Below are 18,904 nucleotides of genomic sequence, written 5' to 3' on the forward strand. Positions count from 1 at the left end.
TAAAAGATTTGGCCTTCCCGGTGTGCAGTTCAACAGTCATTCCTGCATGTCTTTAGAATTCCCCTTCTGTTAAACCTATCTCACTGCCCTGTCATTATGGTTTTGTCTGTTTGATCACTTGCAACCCACGGGAGAGCTCTAAGGAGACGTGCTGATTTCACGAACTGTTATTAAATAGAATTTAGAGTCAAGCAGTGGGACCTAGAGAGATCATCCTGAGGTCATTCCAGATTTCTCCTAAATACTATCAAACATCGGAGAAGATAATGTGTGACTGTCACTGTACCAGATAATGCAAATCACAAAAACATACGCAATGAGTGGGATTTTTACTTTTAGACTTACAAAGCACAAACAATTATATATTTTATTTCCCTCACAGGACTGACCAACACTTTTATTGGAGAATTAATTTATGCTGCTGTAAGGATAATATTACTTCACATAAAATTCCTTTGAATTTCTGAACTCGCTTTTAGCACACAAAGTACTTTTTTTAAAGTGGCCACAAAAGATTAATAGCATTTTATCAGGTTATGGAAACATTAGAGGCCACTTAAAAGAATCACATATGCAACCTCGGTGTGCTAAAATGTTTGGGAACTAACTGTCCCAAGTATCCAGTACTAGCCAGGAAAATAGCTTTGTATGCATCAGCTCCATAAACTGACAATCTCGCTTAATTCTTTGAAGAGCAGGCTAGGCGGTTTTATTAAAAAATATTAAGTACTGTCTATATTTGTCATAATTTGGAGAAGATCATAAACTTAATTGAATTAAATGTAAATAATTTGTGTGAAATGAAAAGGCGGTACAGGATGAAAATTATAACAGTGATAGATTCTCTGATAAAAAGATAAGATGTTTCTGAGGATTTTAAGGTTTTGTAAAACACCAATTCATCTTCTCTGCTTTTCAGAAGAGTTTATAAAAAAAGATAATAGGAACAAGGCAATCGCATTAATGCTAACTAAGAACTGAATTTAAATAATAGTGTAAATCCTTTAACTTTCAACATATTTCTAAGGTTAAAGTTATACTGTTTTGCTGTGGTTCATGAACATTAAAAATACATCTTAGAAATCATGGATTATGACAGCTATCGAAAATGAACAAACATTATTGTTATATTTTTATTAAAGGAAGCTTTTACCACTGTCTAAAGATTTCAAGATATTCTTGGAATTAGGGGGTCCTAGAGCCATGGGAAGCAGCAGGTAGAAAACAGCAGCACAGAAAGGATTGGAAGAGAAATTAGAAGTGAAGGACTCTTCCTTTAAAATATGCTTCATAGAAAGGAGCTGGAGTTTTCGTTTTTTATTAATAAATGCATAAAAGAAAAGCAACAGTGCCATTTGAAAAGAAGCTAAGCACTTGGAAACAGATCAAGGAAATTGACATGGAAAATTTTTTTTAATTCTTAAACTCCAGAAAGGTTGTATTTTTAGGTACTACAAAGGAGAACCTGAAGTTAAGGGTCAATTTTTGGCTCTGTGTGTGTGTGTGTGTGTGTGAGTGTGTGTGTGTGAAATGACATCATAGAAAACTCTGATCTCACTAAAAAAATGTCAAAGACAGTGAAAGTATTAAGGAGGGCATGTGATGTGATGAGGACTGGGTGTTATATGCAACTGATGAATCACTGAACACTACATCTGAAACTAATGATGTACTATATGTTGGCTAATTGAATCTAAAAAAAAAAAAAAAAAAAAAAAAAGACAGTGAAAGGACCCAGAGCTATCACAGAACAAGCATGGGGACAGCTACACCATCTCTTTGCTACTACATACTACAATAGTCTTTTTTTTTTTCATTAGTTTTTGGTAAGATTTTGTGTGTTATAATTTATTTTCTGCTATTTAAAGCTGGCAACCTTAATTCCTTATAAGTTTTCAGCAACAGTTCTTTTTTAGGTTTTATTCTTCCCCAGGACATCCTGGGAATCCAATATACTCTTGGTGATAGCCGGCTGTTTCAGTTTGAAAGGAGTTTAAGGTGGAAGGAATTTTAAGTAGATATTCTTTGATCTTCCACTGTCTTCAGTTTGCAGGCTTCCTTTTAGAAATCCTTGCCGTGATCGTTCTGCTGTTCACAGTGAATGTTCTTTTGCTACTATCAGGATGACTTGCACTAAAAATAACTTGTTTCTTTTTAAAACTTTCCTAGGTTCTCACAGTAAACAGAAGGTTGATTTTCTTAGGGGATGGCATTGCAAATCCTATTACTTTGATAGATTTGGGTATTATCGTTATGCCTCTCTAAGGCATTTGCATGGAATTAAGAGACTATGATCCGAAATACTCAGAAAATTTATTTCCATTTAGGAAAATGAAAATCTCAGTTTTTGGTAAACCAATAAACGAGATCGAGTAAATCTTTTCTTTTTTCTTTGACCTAATGAGATTAGGTTTAAAAGATAATTTCACAGTCCAAATAATTCAAGATGTTTAATTTCATTCCATGGAAGACTTGGAATGGAATAGGCTATGTTTATTCCTATAAGTCAGTGAAAAATAAGGAAACCCACTTATTTAAGAATCTCACTGTCTCAAATACACTAAATGCCCACCCAAAAAACACTTTCTCATGTACCCAGATGTAGAAGGTAGAATTCTGTCCCTTAATGAGACTGGAGTAGAAAGAGAACCAAATTGTACATAATGCTAATATATGCAGGCACTGTATTATGTACTTCCTACTTGTGATCTTACTTAAAATACAGAAGAACTGGCAAAATAGATACTCTCCTGTCATATTAGTGTCTGTCTAAATGGGCACAATCATTCTGCAAGAGCAATTTGGCAATACACACCAAAAGCTGTGTAATTTTGTGTGTCTTTTGGATGGTGTCCAGAGTTATTCTACAAGAGTATTTACCACATCATTGTTTATAATGGTACAAATGTTAGGAAGAAATTTGGTTAATTCAATTATGGTCCAACCACACAATGAAAACATGTTGTAGAATACTAGCTAATGACATAGATAGCCTTTCATAAAATATTGTTAAATTGAATAGCAGGTTCTGAAGCAGTATATACACAGGGGGGGTACATTTTTAGAAAATTATATGCATGCAGTTAGTCACAATGAAAGAAGACACAACTTAAATACACCAAACTGTGATTAAACAAATGATTATATCTGAATGGTACAATAACAATGATCTTTGTTTTCTCTTTGCTCTTCTGTGTTTTCTAATCTGTTCACAATGAACATGAATTACTTTTTTTCAACAAAAACACGCCTAGTGAATTTTACTTTTTTATTATTTAGAAACTTCTAAGGCAGACATTCTTCCTAATGCTAACTTTAAAAGAGAGATCCTCAGTTAACAAATGGGATACACAACCCGTAGATAAAATAAATCAGCAGGGTTTGTTTGTTTGTTTTTTTATGAAACAAGAATTGTAGTTTCAACATCTACACCACTATCAATATTTTTCATCTGCAAAATGCACATTTGCAATAGCTTTCAACTATAGCTAATTAACAGTACCGTATAACTGAAACACACTGAGGTGGCCCGTAGTAAATTCTGAACATTTTCTTATTTGGTTTTTGTAAATTAAGCAGATGAATTCTAATTCCCAAGCACATAGGAAGCAGACAAATGAAATAACTCAAAAGGTCATTGATCGATTGCTTCATAAAACGTTTTAAAAAGAAAGATTTTGATCCATTCGCTTACTCCATTATAGATACCTAAGACAAACAATACTGTAATTTACTAATATACTTTGTCTGTATAAATCTAATAGAAATACAGTCCCAACAAAATTATGCCCACCAATAAGTAAATACAGGAGACCATCATAGACTTCTCATTTCCCCTTTTGCGTGCTTCTCTTTTATGCTCTAATTGTTAGATTAATTTCCTTGCCCTCTAGCAATTATTTTCCTTTTTTCTCTGCATTCAAATCTCTATGTCTCCAGCTTCTGTTCCCATTTTCTTTGACAAATGATTATTACATTTTCTGCCTCTTAAAAAGTTTTATGCTTTAATTTCTATAAATGTAAGATATAAAGTTAATATTTCAATATGTTTTCGATGCCCAACTGTCATGGCTGACTTGAAATCATGTAACAGATGGAATCCTTATACTCCATTATTTTCAAATTTTCAAGTAAAAATAATTTATTCTTTATTTGCATCTGTCAAGACCAAAAGGAGATTTTCTTTCTTCAGTTCATACCGCCCTGATTTATTAGTTGATAAAAAGACATCCTTTGCAAATTACATAATTGGCTCATGATGTTCAGAGTTAAGATTTGTCATTAGCTTAGATTTATGTCCCAATTTATTTTAATGATTGAAAGGTATATTAGTGTATATCATATGGTTCATATAGGCTTAATCTATAGCTGGTTGGCTTGCTCATAGAGAATGACTATATATCAAAAAATGGAGTTCAGATAAAGAGTGTGGATAGTTAAACGCAAATCCTTTTTCACTATTGGAAAGAAAACTGACCTTTCTCGGTAGATATGTTACATTAGGAATTATAAACCTAAGTGTTCACAAGGGCTAGACAAGTAACATAAATGAGTGGAGAGAGCTAGATATGTTGTTGTTTTTGAAATATTGACATGAAGTGGGTGGGGGGATGGGGACATAGGTGATGGGCATTAAGGAGTGCACCTGTCATGATGAGCACCAGGTGATGTGGAGAAATGTTGAGTCACCATATGGTACACCTGAAACTAACATAACACTATGTTAACAACACTGGAATTAAAATTAAAACAATAAAAAATAAAATAAGAGCAACACAATTGGCAACTGACCTTCAGCCTACACATCTGGGAGACAAAGGGACTGGTGGAGACTGGAAAACTAGAGAGTGCAAATTACCAGTCATCTGCAGCCAGTTTTTGCTAAATCTTACAACTTCTCAAGAGAAATTCAGATTTTTACAGGCAACTTCCCAAATTTAAACACTGGCTATTATATCAGTCTGCTAGGGCTGCCATAACAGAATACCACAGTAGCTTAAATAGCAGACATTGATTTTCTCACAGTTCTAGAGGCTAGAAGTCCAAGATCAAGCTGCTAGCAGGTTGGTTTCTGATGAGGCCTTTCTTTCTGGCTGGCAGACAGATGATTCTTGCTGTGTCCTCATATGGCCTTTCCTCTGTGTGCATGCAAAGAGAGACCAGTCTCTGGTGTCTCTTCCTCTTCATATAAGGACCCTAATTCAATGGAATTGGGCCCCACCCTTCTGACCTCATTTAACCTTAATTACCTCCTTAAAAGGTTATCCCTAAATCTTGAGATTGGAGGCTAAGGGCTTCAACATGTGAATTTTTATGAGACAGTCTATAACAGCAAATATGCAGAAAAATCAAAATGATTTTGTGAACCACATACAGTTCATAAGTCTGCAATATCATAATCTTTATCTATTAGAATGAGAGCTTATTTGATTAAATCCTGACAATGGCATCAACAGAAAACCAAAAAAATAATTTGTGCAAAAGGGTACATGTCAAAACTATCTTGGTCTGTGTAGATTCATATTATGATGGCAGCACTACAAAATGCAGTAGTGAAGAGGTTGACTTCCTCAAATTCAGATAGAAGCTTAGAAAAGTTACGCTGATTTCCAAAGTGGCTTGCATTCCCACCAACAGTGTAAGAGGATTCCCTTTTCTCCACATCCTTTCCAACATTTGTTGTTTCCTGCCTTGTTAATTTTTGCCATTCTAACTGGTGTAAGGTGTAAGGTGGTATCTCAAGGTGGTATCTCAATGTGGTTTTGATTTGAATTTCCCTGATGGCTAATGATGTTGAGCATTTTTTCATGTGTCTGTTAGCTATTTGTATGTCTTCTTTGGAGAAGTGTCTGTTCATGTCTTCTGCCCATTTTTTGACTTATTTGTTTTTTGGGTGTTGAGCTTGAGAAGTTCTTTATAGATCTTGGACAAAGCAGGAAAAAATATCCAATGGAAAAAAGACAGTCTCTTCAATAAATGGTGCTGAGAAAATTGGACAGCTATATACAAAGAATGAAACTCAATCATTCTCTTACACCATACACAAAGATAAACTCTGAATGGATGAAAGACCTCAATGTCAGAAAGGAATCCATCAAAATCCTAGAGGAGAACATAGGCAATAACCTCTTCGACATCAGCCACAGCATCTTCCTTCAAGACACGTCTCCGAAGACAAGGGAAACAAAAGCAAAAATGAACTTTTGAGACTTCATTAAGATAAAAAGCTTCTGCACAGCAGAGGAAACAGTCAACAAAATAAAGAGGCAACCCAAGAAATGGGAGAAGATATTTGCAAATGACACTACAGATAAAGGGCTGGTATCCAAGATCTATAAAGAACTTGTCAAAAACAGTGTGGAGGTTTCTGAAAAAGTTAAAAATAGAGCTACCCTATGACCCAGCAATTACACTACTGGGTATTTACCCCAAAGATACTGATGTAGTGAAAAGAAGGAGCACATGCACCCCAATGTTCATAGCAGCAATGTCCACAATAGCCAAATGGTAGAAGGAGCTGAGATGCCCTTCAACAGACCAATGGATGAAGAAGATGCGGTCCATATATACAAAGGAATATTACTCAGCCATCAGAAAGGATGAATGCCCACCATTTGCATTGACATGGATGGAATTGGAGGTGATTATGCTAAGTGAAATAAGTCAAGTGGAGAAAGACAGTTATCATATGGTTTCACTTATATGTGGAACATAAGGAATAGCATGGAGGATATTAGGAGAAGGAAGGGAAAAATGAAGGAGGGAAATCAGAGGGGGAGATGAACCATGAGAGATTATGGACTCTGGGAAACAAACTGAGGGTTTCAGCAGGAAGGGGAATGGGGGGATGGATTAGCCCAGTGATGGGTATTAAGGAGGGCACATATTACAAGGAGCACTGGGTGTTATACACGAACAATGACTCATGGAACACTACATCAAAAACTAATGAAGTACTGTATGGTGACTAACATAATAAAAATTAAAAAAAGAAAAAAAGTATGCTGAAGATGTAGATTATCATAATGGTAGTGTAAGGTCATAGAATAGCAGCTTTGGTGACATCTTTAGGGCCCAATCACTGCCCTTAATTAGGCAAGTATTAAAGCTGCTCAGGACATAAGCCTGTTTTCTTCTAGAGGTTCTCTAGGTATAGATTCTTCCCATTCTCTCCCAGACAGATTGGACTAACCAGATTATGAAGGTAAAAAGAGTCTTGAAAATTACTTTGAGGAATCTGAGCTTAATCGTACAGGCCATTTGTCCCTCAGACCTCCTACTTAAAACAGTCTGGGGTACCTGTTACAATGCAAAGTCTGGGCCCCACCCCAGCCTAGTGATGCAGAATCTTTGGGAAACCCAGAATCTGCAAACTCCCCAGACTGTAGTCAATGGTTTTGAGCACAGAAAAAAATATCTAGGGTTTCCTAAAAGTTAATCTGGTAGGGGTATAGTGAATAGATTATAGGAGAGGAAATGAAACCAATAAATATTTGTTATAGGGGATCCAGTTTAAAGCTGCAGAGGGCCAAGACTAGGGAATAGGAATAGACAGGAAAAAATAATACAAGACAAAATCAGAAAGGGAGACAAACCATGAGAGACTCTTAATCATAGGAAAAAACAGGGTTGCAGGAGGGGAGGGGAGTGGAGGGTTGGGGTAATTGGGTGATGGACATTAAGGAGGGCATGTGATGTAATGAGTATCGGGTATTATATAAGACTGATGAATCACTGACCTCTACCTCTGCAACTAATAATACATTATATGTTAATTAATTGAATTTAAATTAAAACAAACAAAAAAGGAATAGAAAGTAACAAGCATGAGAAAAAATTGGCAGAACCGAAAAAGTTTTAAAAGTAACAAATAATGCTGGGCTCATACATTAGCGAATGAATCCACAATCATGAAATGAACTCTACCTCTATTCTGTTATTCTAGGAAGTGCCCCGGTATACCTCTAGAGCAGTGCTGTCCCACAGAAATGAAAGACAAGCTGCTCTGTATTTTAAATTTTTCTGCTCAACATCACTAACCATCAGGCAAATGAGATCAAAACCACAATGAGATATCAGCTCACACCTATCAGAATAGCTAGTATCAAAAAGATAACACATATTGATGGGAATGTGAAGAGAACCCTCATGTGCTGTTTGGTGGAAATAAAAACTGGATAAGTATATGGAGTTTTCTCAAAAAATTAGAACTATCACATGATCCAGCAATCCCACTTCTGAGTATTTATCTGAAGAAAGCAAAAACACTAATTCAAAAAGATAAATACAACCCCATGTTCATTTCAGCATTATTTATAATAGCCAAGATATGGAAGCAACCTAAGTTGTCCATTGTTGGATGAATGGATAAAGAAAATGGTGTGTGTGTGTGTGTGTGTGTGTGTGTGTGTGTGTGTAATGGAATACTATTCAGCCAAAAAAACCAGTGAAATCTTGCCATTTGTGACAATACGGATGGACCTTGAAGGCATCACACTAAGTGAAGCAAGACAGATGGACAAGGACAGCTACCATATGCTTTCACTTATATGTGGACTCTAAACAACAAAACAAAAACCCACACTTATAGATAGAGAACAGACTGGTGGTTTCTATAAGCGGAGGGTAGGATGTGGGTCAAATGGGTGAAGGGAGTCAAAAAGCACACTTTCAGTTATAAAATAAATAAGTCATAAGGATGTAAGTACAACATAGTAACTATAGTTAAAAATACTGTGTTGTATATTTGAAAGTTGCTAAGAGAGAAGATATTAAAAGTTCTCATCACAAGAAAAACTTTTTTGTAACCATGTATGGTGAAATGTTAACCAGACTTATTGAGGTGATCATTTCACAATATATACAAATATTGAATCATTATGTTGTACACCTGAGACTAATAAATGTATGTCAAGTATATCTCAATTAAAAAGCAACAAATGCAGGGGTGCCTGGCTGGCTCAGTCAGAAGAGCATGTCACTCTTGATCTCAGGGTGGCAAATTCATGCCTCACACTGGGTGTAGTGATTACTTAAATAAGTAAATACCTAAGCTTTTTTAAAAAGTAACAAATACATAGAAACATAAATAAAATAAAATTTCTAGTAGCCCTATTAGAAAGTGTTAAAACAGGTAAATTAAATTTGATGTTTAACCCAATGCATCCAAGATATTCTCATTTAAATATTTAATCAATATAAACATTATTGATACATTACATTTTCTTTTTCACTAAATCTTTGCGGTCAATGTGTATTTTACACTTACAGCACAGTTCAATTCAGACCAGCCACAATTCAAGGGTTCACTAGTCCCATATAGCCAGAGGGTACCATGTTGGATAAGTCTTAGTCTATCCACTTGGTTAGGGTAAGAGGTTTCTTTCATCAATACTGTTGCTTTAATTGATATGAGTGTTCATTATTTCTTTGGGTTATGTCAGATCATCAGCCATCTTGTCTGAATGCTTTTTTCCCTCCTGACAGATCTCTGAGAGTCATGCTCTTTCTACTGGCATGATGACTTTTTAAATTCAAATTTGTGTGAATTTCAATGCAATTTATCTAGAAGGCTATAGTCAGCATTATATTTGGGGTACAGTTATTTTTTTTAAGATTTTTATTTATTTGAGAGAGAGCATGCGGGGATGGGGAACAGAGGGGCAGAGGGAGAGGGAGAAGCAGACTCCCTGCTGAGCAAGGAACCCAATGTGGGATTCAATCCCAACAGCCTGGGATCATGACCTGAGCCAAAGGCAGATGCTTAACTGACTGAGCCACCCAGACGCCCTTGGTACAGTTACTTTTTAACGTTTTTTATAGTGGTTAAAGGTACATGACATAAAGTGTACCAGTGTGGCCATTTTCGATGCATAGTTCAGTGGCATTAAGTTCGTTCACATTGTTGTGTAACCATCACCACCATCCATCTCCAGAACCTCAAACCGAAACTCTGCCCCCATGAAACAGTAACTCCTCGTTCTCCTCCCCCGCCCCAGCTCCTGGGAACCGCCATTCTACTTTCTGTCTCTATGAATTTGACAGCTCTACGAACATCATATAGGTGGAATCATACAGTATTTGGTCTGCTGTGTCTGGTTTATTTCACTCAGCGTGTCTTCAAGGTTTATCCATGTTGTAGCATGTGTCAGAATTGCGTTCCATTTCATGGATGAATACTATTTCATTGTATGTGTATACCACATTTGTTTAACCATTCGCCCACTGATGGGCACTCGGGTCGTTCCCGTCATTTGGCTACTGCTCTGAACATGCGTGTACAAATACATGTTCAAGTCCTTGCTTTGAGTTCTTTTGGGTATAGATGCAGGAGTGGAATTGCTGAATTAGATACAGTGATTTTTAAGACCTAACTATTCAAATCTATAATTAGAAAAGGTGGTTTGAGGCATCCTTACCAGCAGAGTCAGTGGACTAGAGGTACACTCACATCATCTCTCTAGAAGGACCTCTGTTCCCTAAACATTCCAACAGCTTCACGGTCACTGACTCATAGACAAAGAATCCCCTCAAGCTGCTTCAGTAGGTTCAGTATATTTTAAATTCTGAATGAGCCAAGTTCTCCCAGTGTGTGATTCAGTGAGTGCAAATTAGGCATTTAAGAACGTATAGTCATACTTTTGGAAAAACAGTAAGGCCTTGCAACTGTGCCACTAATAGTACCAAAATGGCCTAAAAAATGAACATAACTCTCATAAGTTCCACTGTGTGATGTTTAGGTTGTGCTAAAGGGCAAATGTGTCTTTTCTGCAACCACCGTGTACAATACTGTACTTTCAGAGAGAAAAGGAGGCTGAAGGCCTCTGAAAAGTTTGTGCTGGAGCTATCAGAACGCTTTCTTCGGTGGGAGAATTTGTGCAATTTGCATTGTGGACGCAGTCCAAACTTAGAAACAAATAGGCGTGTAAAGCCAGACCAGTTTCCTGACTGCTTGCAAATGCCGCTATCTGCTTCTGCGCCCGCTTCCCCTCCCGCTTTATGCCCCTCCACTGCAGGGCAATGGTAGCACCAACTAAACCTCTTCGTGCTGGCGTGTTGTGCACACATCGGGAGATCTCACAGTTAGACCCAGGTTTTGACTTGAAGGAAATGTGTCACTTTTAAAGCTTTGGTGGCTGTTCCCAACCTTCACTTGCAAGGTGTAGAACATAAAGGGATCATCTTCATTATACCGTCTTATTGAAGCAATAAACATCTGCTGAGGCCGATTTAAAACAGAAGACAAGCTAACACACTGTAATCTCTGAGGTCAGTTTATTTGGGTTATTCTCTTAATCCGAACTAATTATGAGCTAAAACAATAAACTTGAAGGTGTAAAGGAGAGTCTTTTCTTCTCTGCCAATGAATGCCTCAGAGAAATGTGCAAGACAGATGTGGTCGTGCCAAGATTTGCGGTCCATCTTCTCAGAGCTCTCCAAATTCTGCTTGTGAGCCCAGCGGAGCTCAGACGGGCCTGCCCTGGATGTATCTGTGTGAGATTTTTGTTTTGGGATAATACTGTTAATAATTTCCTGAGAAAGAACATTTCTATTTATGCCCTTTGGGCAAAAGACTGATGTTCCAAAGAAGGAATGAGGAATCCCTTGTGAGCATTGGAAAACCCTCAGTTTATTCTTTTTTTAAAAAAACAACTCTATTGAGTTTTAATTAATATGCAAAATAATTGCACATATTTAATGTGTACCATTTGATGAATTTGGACATATGCGAACATTCATGATACCAGCACCACGGTCAAGGTAAGACACATACCTAACATCTTCCAAAGTTTTCTTGTGTTGTGCGTGCGTGCATGTGTGTGTGGTAAGAACACTTAACATTAGACCTACCCTCTTAACAAATTTGAATTGTGCATTATAGTATTATTAACTATAGGCAGTATGTTGTACAGCAGTTTCTAGATCTTATTCATGTAGTATAAATGAAACTTTATACCCATTGACCATCTCCCCATTCCCTCCCAGCCCCAGCTCCTGGCAACTACTATTGGGTTTTCTCCTATGAGTTTGACTGTTTTAGAATAGTCAGGGAAAACCTCATCGAAGTGGAATCATTTAGCATTTGTCCTTCTGTGACTGACTTATTTCACTTAGCAAAATGTCCTCCAGGAGAAAACCTTCTTAATAATAACCTTCTAAATAAATTCTTAGATTATTAGATATAGTCCTGGCACTTCTGTTCAGAGACCAGGGAAACTGACATAAATGTCTTTGATTTCCCTTCCTTTAAAGAATACTTTAATGTTCTAATTTCAACCTACCTCCCCAGTCTTCTCTCCCACTATTCTCTTTCAAATATATTCTATATGTACTCTGGTACAAAAAAAAAAAATCCACATATGTTGACTCAGATCTGCAAAAATTTACGTAACTTCCTTTGATTTTTTACATGTCTTTCTACTGATGGTTGAAAAACTTGACTCTGCAATTAAAAGTGTCCAGCCTCTCTTGATTTAGAATAGCTCCTCCATCTTTCAGGGTTTGCCCCCTTCTTGAGTGCTCCCCCACTTTCAAATCTCCCTCCCTCATTGTCACCTTGTAGGCAGAGGGATTCCTGGGAGGCGCCAGGTGAGGAACCTCCCAAGTTATGTTGCCCTGTTTGTCTCATCATCAATCTGCCTCCCTATCATACTGCAGGGAGTTGGGGCTGTCATGGTTGCTGGGCATCTTGTGTTGGTGGCTGACGTGTGGTTGGGGTATGGGGTGTTGTGCTGACAACTGTGCTGATGCCTGGAGTCCTTCATGGATCCTAGTCAAGAGCCCACCATCTCAGCAGCTTCTCTTGAGGACCCCCAGCCTCTTTTGGCATCTGGCCTCTTCTGAGACTGCTGGGCCCTCCTGGAGGGCTGGGATGTGCTGGCAACTTTCCCAGCACCATAGAGCTGGGAGGGGGTCTTGTGAGGCTGCCCTGACGTCCCCTCCAGCCAGGTGTGCAGGGGCGTCTTCGTCTAGAGTGCTCTGCTGACACTGGAACATCTCTGAGCCTTGCTCCCACCCAGGCTATCTCTAATATTTTTTTGTTTCCCTCAAAATCCCAAGTGGGCCAAGCGCTCATGGGCAACCTCTTCCCCTTCTCTTCCTTGTATTCCCAGGCATCTCCTCCCAAAGTAGAGGGGTTTCATTCTCCTCTGTGGGGCAGGCCCTTTTTCTAATGGTATTCTTCATCTTTCTGAGGCCACCTCTCCAAACTTTGGTTCCTTAAATAAAAACTCTGCTCCAAGAAGTTTGAGAAAACATTCTTCTACTGCTTGAAACTCCATTTTTTTCTATTGGTTATTCATTCAGTTATTTATTTATACAAATATTAATGTATAGCTCAGTGAATATTCTCAGAGCAAACACATCCATATAAGATCAAGACCACACAGTTCAATGAATGGGCATCACCAGGACCCCAGAAGTCCCTCTCAGACCCCGTCCCAGTCACTGCACAAAAGCCACCACTCTTTTGACTTTCTAGCACCGCAAAGTATTTGAAAGTCTAATTTTTTGAGACTGTTATTTATCTACAGACTTTATTTTAAAAATCTAGTTTGAAACTCAAAGCTGAGCAAGGACTTTGTTCTGGATAGTGTTCAGTCTCCCTTTCCCTGTAAAAAATTATCTTCAGCTTCTTCGTTTAATGGAGGGAAGGCTGCAGGGTTTTCAAAACAACCAACTGGCCGAACAAACAAGTAAAAAAAAACCCGACTCTGGAAATAATAGGGAGGAAAAATACATCATATGGTATTTCAAACAACTGCCCACTATAATCAGCCAAACTAAACTGTTTGTCTTCCCCAAATATGCTGGGCTGTCCTGCTTCTGCATCTCGCCTGCATTGTTCCCTTTACCTCAAATATATCCAGGAATTCCGTTTTAACTTCACTTGTTTTGCTGTTGCCTGGCTTTTTACAGTGGTTGATGTATTAAATGCAAATGACTTCTTACCAATGCCAGAGCTGCACTGGTGTGCCATACAATGTTTTTGGCAGCCACCTTATGCTTTTGAAACAAATGAAAAGACACAACATTATATATGGCAGACAGAAACTATCTATAACTTGATGGATCCTGGTAGCTGAAAGTTCTCTGGTTTGTGGGGATGATCTTATGCACTAATTAGGTAAAATCGGCTTGGTCCTACATAGAGCAAAAACACCTCAACACTTTCAATATTTCCAGGAATTCTTGGGTGTGACATATCTTTCCGAGTTACTGCATGATTCTAGTCATTGCTTGGTTCCTCTACACGTTCAGTTCACCCAAGTCTCACTTCTGACAAGTACTCCCCTTCCCTTCCTCCCTTCATACCCTTATGATCACAGATATGAAACACAACCCATTTTCTTTGATTCTGAAAAATACCACTCATCCAAGGCAAACATGAGTAGGAGTCGTTTGCGGAAGATTCTGGGGTTAGGGCAGGACTAAAGAAAACTTACTCTGTAATACCAACCTCAGCTCTGCTTCCCAGCCATTCTCACAGTCAACCTCTCACTGATGTCGTCTGCTCTGTTGGACTCTTTCTTCCTCACCACCGATTTTCCTTTTCCATAGGCTCTCCCCATTCCCAGCACCTCTTCCCATGACGCTATCCTCAGAGATTTAAATATTTCCGTATCAATTAGCTTTTGTTGTTTAACAAACTATTCTGAACAACCATTTATTTAGGTAGTGATTCTTCTGGTCAGCAGTTTGGACTAGACTCAGCTGGCACCCTCATGCCTCTGCTGTCAGAGGGAGGTTAGTTTTGCTTGTAGTAGCTGGGCTCTCATATGTCTAGGGCCTCAGCTGGGACAAATGGGCTGACTTGAATCTGCCATGCAATCTCTCATCCTTCAGCAAGCTAGCCAGTGTTTGTTCACATGGAGGTTGGGCTGGGGTCTAAGAGCACAAGCACATGTACACAAGAGTTCTTGAACTCTAGAAAAAACTACTACACCATCTCTTCTGCTGCATTCAAAGCAAGTCGTGGGTCTCCACTAGACAGAGTGAGTGACAAAGTCAACGTGGCAAAGAGGTATGCATGTGGCAGGCCAGGGATGGGGTAGGGAATAATTATAGCTACTTTAGCAGATAACTTAAAATTTCTTATTTCTCTTATATAGAGCCATTTAATTTTCTTTGCCTCATTCTGAACCCATCTAGGACAAATCCTAAGGACTATCTTTCCACAATCAAAATGATCCTTAAATTGTTTTTACTAAAAAGATATTTCTCTCCCCTCAGAAGAATTTTGCAACCACCTCTTAAACAGCTGGGTTTTTCCCCCCAAGAACACACAGAAATAATGTCAGTGTGTGAGTGTGTGTGTATGGGGTATAGGTGGGGGGAGGCAGGGGAGAAGATGTGTAAAAAATAAAAGTCGTTGCTTTGGCTCCTGGTATTATAGTAATAATTTAATTTTTAATTTTTGAGATGTGTTACTAGAGTGACTTTAAGATAAGCAAACAATATAAACACATATTTACATCTGCTTTATTTTACCCCTCACAGAATTATACGAGGACAGGAATCCTAATATCCCAATGTGGTGATCAGACAGGTTTCTAACTTCCCTGATATTTGCTGTAGAAAATGGGTCAACCACAAACTGTGAAATAGATTTAAAATACACTGGAGATAATTATTTGTTAAAAAATGCATCATAAGGCAAAAATCCTTTTTAATTCAATTTTCAATAATGGCAGAGTTAATAAAGACCTAAAAGGGCATTGAGACTTCTGTGAAAGTAATAAAAAAAAAAAATTCCTTTCCTAAGGAAAAGGAAAGAAGCTGATGAGGGAAAAATAATCAGTTCTGGGAAAGCAAATTTCAACAAGTGTAGGGCACTGACAAGGAAAAAAAAAAAAAAAGACCTGATGGGAAGAAAGGAGTCCAGAAGAGCTGGATGCTCTTTAAACAAACAATTTTGGCAGGTGAACAAACTATATGGGAAGTGCAGGACAGGGAACAGCCTGCCAAACTGGCGAAGCAGAACTGTGCAAAGTTCTGAAAGGCAATTTAGAGAACCAAGGAAAGATGTCTGGCCAGATCACCAAGGATGAACAAAAAGAAGGAGCACAAATGTGTAGGGACCACATCAAAAGTAAGAAAGATAATACAATGTAGGGTAGACACAAAAGACATCAGGAAGCAGTTAATCAGCTGCAATAATAAAAACCAAGTAATTATTGACTATGTTACCATGTGGCTAAATAACCAGTCCTGGACTTCATACATTTCTCTGCAAGCCTGTTGCCTGGCACCACAGTCAGCACCAACTAAGATGCATTTAGTTGTGGAGCAGAAACCCTAATTCAAAATAGCATTTAAAATAAAGGGAATTTATTGGGCCATGTAACCAAAGTCCAAAGGTAGAGTGCTCTTCAAGTAAACTTTCATTAGTGTTTGAATTTTGAAATTTGAATTTTGAAATTCAAACACTAATTGAATTAGTGTTTGAAATTATGTTGGCTGTCCCTCTACTGTATGTTGGCTTTATTGTCCACTGGGTTCCCTCATGGCTGCAAAACAGCTGCAGGAATTCCAAAGGTCTGATCCTCACACCACTCCATTTGGAAGAGTTTCACTTCCACAAGCCACTGAGTAAACTGTCTGGGCTTCCCGTTGATTGAACTGACTCAGGTAATGACAATATAGACTGTCTTAGGCTTAACTGTATCCATCCCTGAGGAACTAAGTAAGGGACAGATTTATGCTGATTTCCTTGGGTCCTATGGAGACTACAGTATGGGGGCTCCATCGTACCCACCCCATGTAGCTAGTACTCAGTGGGGAAGTGTGCAGTAGAGCGTGCCTCTGGTAGTACGGGTAACAGAAGGGTAGCAGGAATAGATTGTCCTCTACTGGTCTGTTCTGGTTTGGATGAATGAGTAGGCAAATAGTAGGAAACAAGGCTATCATGTTAGGTTAGAGAACATTCTCTGGGGATAAACCTTAGCCTGGATCTTTCTTACTTCTGCCTTAAAGAAAAGCAACAGTTCTGTGTATTAGAAAACATAATATGTGCTACACAGCCTTCTACTCTTCTTAGTTATTGTACCACTAAATGTGTAAGGGTGTGAATCCCACCTCTCACAATGGATCTTCACCTGCTCAAATGTTCTTTTGCTTCCAGCTCAGTTCAAAATAAAGCTGAAAACATTTCAATGCAAACAGTTGTCTTATATGAAATTACCATCTCAATAAATTCTATTTTCATTTCGATGAAATGTAACTGGTGAGAATAACTGTGTGTTATACATTTATTCTTAAATTAACAGTAACACATAAAAATTAAAAGGATGAGGGCACCTGGGTGGCTCAGTCAGTTAAGAATCTGCCTTCAGCTCAGGTCATGATCCCAGAGTCCTGGGATCAAGTCCTGCATCGGGCTCCCTGCTCAGCAGAAAGCCTGCTTCTCCCTCTCCCACTCCCCCTGCTTGTGCTCTCTCTCTCTCGCTCTCTCTCTGTCAAATAAATAAATAAATAAATAAATAAATAAAATCTTTTTAAAAAATTAAAAGGATACACAAAAAGAAATTAGGCAAATGGTTGAATGAAGGACACGGGTCCTTTCCATCTCTCTGCTCTGACATCCCTGTGTTGGATTACAGGCTTATAACAAGATGGTTGCAGCAATTCTGGGTGTCATACCAGAAACAGCAATATCCAGGTGGAAATAAGAGACCATGGCTCTTGCTCAGAAGAAGGACACTTTCCCAAAGACTCCCTACCTACCCACATGCTTCATTTTGGCCAGCATTGGATCTCATGCCCAATAATCAATCAACTGAAAAACAGAATGGACTCACCCTTAAGCCAATCAAACCTTCACCTGAGACTCTTAGCTGTGTGAGAAAGAGGTGGCTACCTGAACAAAACTGAGGTTCTGGTTCTACTAGATGCGGGATAAATAGATGCTGGTTGAGCTACCAGTGATGATCACAACACTGGATAAATATTAACCAAAGACAAGCTTATATTCTGAACAGATTTAAGCATAAAACGGTGTTATTAAGGATCAAGAGCTACTTAGTGATAAATTTACCAGGGTGAGTCTGTATCCACTTGAAAACATAACTTCAAAATACATGCAACAAAAAATAAGCAGAAAAACAAGGGGTGGTAGGCAGTGAAGTGGGTAACAATTTAGATCATAGTGGAAAATCATATAGATCACAGTGGAAAAAGGTTAACATACGTTCCTCAGAGACAGACTGAGTAGATAAAAATTAAGTAGAAATAGAGAAAATCTGAACAGAATTATTAAGCTCGACATAACTGATACATATGTGTATATATACACTGTATATGTATACAGTCCTACAAATAAATATGGTATATAGATATTAATTTCAAGCACACATTAAACATTTTCAAAAATTGATCAACACTTGATCACAAAGCACAACTCAACAACAACAAAAAAAAACAATGAAAACTACAGATGCAATCAATAGCTAAAGAGAGCCAAGAAATCAATAAATTCAGAAATTTTAAAACCCACTTCTAAATAATTCATGGGTTAAAAAGAAATCATATTGAAAATTACCAAATAGAACTGATTGGCAATGTAACCCGACATATTAAAAACACACAGGATTATTTGCAGGGAAAATTCTTTCAGAGCAAACTGGAGCTAATCTTTTTCCTACAGCATATTTCCATCCAAAACGCTGACAGTGATAGAAAAATTTAGAAAAACATCTTTCTTCTTCCATATACATTGGAAAGATTGCCCTTTGTTCTTTCTTTCCCTGAGTGTTTTCATGAAGCCTCAACCAGAGTCCATATGCTGTTCATTTTCTCTTTATTAAGCATTTTTGTGGCAATTTTATACAATAGCCAGTCCAGTAATGGTCAGCCTTTCTGCATTGCCACCCCACAGAGGAATGTTTTCCTTATTCTATCCAGTGGC

The 18,904-nt window shown here is 38.0% G+C and overlaps 1 long non-coding RNA gene across 1 annotated transcript; it reads left to right on the plus strand.

Annotated features, from left to right (window-relative positions):
* The first annotated feature begins 10,951 nt into the window (after positions 1–10,951).
* On the plus strand, positions 10,952–18,405 carry LOC103656485. Its single transcript, XR_005838909.1, has 2 exons — positions 10,952–11,760; positions 17,601–18,405. It is a non-coding gene; the product is annotated as an uncharacterized LOC103656485 (long non-coding RNA).
* Positions 18,406–18,904: the final 499 nt, after the last annotated feature.

Source organism: Ursus maritimus, unplaced genomic scaffold, assembly GCF_017311325.1.
Source record: "Ursus maritimus isolate PB19 unplaced genomic scaffold, ASM1731132v1 scaffold_31, whole genome shotgun sequence".
NCBI classification, from domain to species: domain Eukaryota; kingdom Metazoa; phylum Chordata; class Mammalia; order Carnivora; family Ursidae; genus Ursus; species Ursus maritimus.